At 39.3% G+C, this 1,827-nt stretch overlaps 1 non-coding gene across 1 annotated transcript; it reads right to left on the bottom strand.

Moving 5' to 3' along the window:
• Window positions 1–1,343: 1,343 nt before the first annotated feature.
• Window positions 1,344–1,462, bottom strand: LOC115212446. The gene has a single exon (XR_003881727.1). It is a non-coding gene; the product is annotated as a 5S ribosomal RNA (ribosomal RNA).
• Between the last annotated feature and the right edge of the window lie 365 nt (window positions 1,463–1,827).

Genomic DNA, 1,827 nt, shown 5'->3' with positions numbered 1-1,827 from the left:
TGAGACCATCAGGAGCTACGCAAACATACAACGACAACAACAGCAACAACTTAAAAAGATTTACTTGATACAAATATTGAGTGAGAAATTTACATTGACAAGACTTCACTGTTGAATAAGTCCATTGTCAGCTTGTGTCTTTCCGAACTCTCAAGAATCACGTATGATATACAGTTTATGCTAACTTGTCTATAATGTTCTGGGTCACCTCCTTTATCTTTCAAATCCATGGAATATTCTTGTGTGTAACTCAAGTGGAGGTTTGTCTATTGTTGGTGTAATTGCTTTTACAGTGAAATCGCTGTTTCACCTGCTTCATCCAGACACGGTTTTGTGTGTCTTACCAAGGAGCAGTAAATACAATGGCTGTAGTAGCATGGTTTAAAGTCACTACTACTACTACTACTACTACTACTACTGCTGCTGCTGCTACCACCACTACTACTACTACCACTACCACCACCACCACCACCACCACCACCACCACTACTACTACTACTACCACCACCACCACCACCACCACTACTACTACTACTACCACCACCATCGCCAGAACCACCACCATTACTACTACTACTACTACCACCACCACTACTACTACTACTACCACCACCACTACTACTACTACTACTACCACCACCACAACCACCACTATCACTACTACTACTACTACTACTACTACCCCACCACCACCACTACTACTACTATTACTACTACCACCACCACTATCACTACTACTACTACCACCACCACCACCACCACCACCACCACCACCACCACCACCACCACCACCACCACCACACTACTACTACTACTACAACTACTACTACTACTAAAACCACCACCACCACCACCACCACCACCGCCACTGCCTTCCGCTACTGCTGCTGCTGCTGTTGCTAAAAGTAGTAGAAGGATCTATAGAAATCCTAAACAGCTATGCTTGTAATATTTTTAAACTGATTTTTTTGCCCAGTTAACGTATTGTTAACATTCTCTCTATGAAATATGTTTAATCTAACAGCATTTAAGTTCATGTCCAAGCTTGCAAAAGAACTTTGCCAGGGGTTGGGTGTGTTTTAAGAGCAACTATTCAAAGTGTCTCACAGTAGCTTCAACTAAATTTAGAACAATATTTACTCTTTACTCTAATAATTGAATAAATAAGAAGTGAAGTATAATTGTTAACCAATTCAAAGTTTAATGCATTTGTCTCTTCAGGGAATTTTTATTTGTCATTTGATATACATCAAGAGATTATTTTATTTTATTTTTTTTTATTTTATCTAGTTTCAGCTCACGAGCTGTGGCCATGCTGGGGCACCGCCATTGAGAATGTGCTATGCTTACTGCACCTAGGTTTCCCAAGCGGTCACCCATCTAAGTACTGACTAGGCTCGACGTTGCTTAACTTCGGTGATCAGACGAGAACCGGTGCTTTCAACGTGAGATGGCCGTAAGATTAATCTGAATCTATTTTTTTAAACAAACTTCTGTAAAAATAATCCTCTCTACTATAGGCACAAAACCTAAAGTTTTGTGGGAAGAGGTTTGGTTGATTACACTGATCCCTGTACATAACTGGTTCTTATTTTATCAATCCCCACAAAAGGATGAAAGGAAAAGTCAGCAGCAGAATTTGAACTCAGAACATAAAGACTGACGAAATCTCACTAAGTATTTTTGTCCTGCATGTTAATAATTCTGCTGCCAGGTTGCCATCCTAACTTCTGTAAAAAAATAATATAAATGTGTTAATTCTGTTTTAAAATATCTCAAAGTACAGATGTAAAGATATAAATAATAGTACGTACAGTGCGGGATTTA

The sequence above is a fragment of the Octopus sinensis genome, linkage group LG5 (assembly GCF_006345805.1).
Source record: "Octopus sinensis linkage group LG5, ASM634580v1, whole genome shotgun sequence".
Taxonomy (NCBI): Eukaryota; Metazoa; Mollusca; class Cephalopoda; order Octopoda; family Octopodidae; genus Octopus; species Octopus sinensis.
The sequence above is the reverse complement of the archived record's forward strand: the minus strand, read 5'-3'. Positions and strand labels throughout refer to the sequence as shown.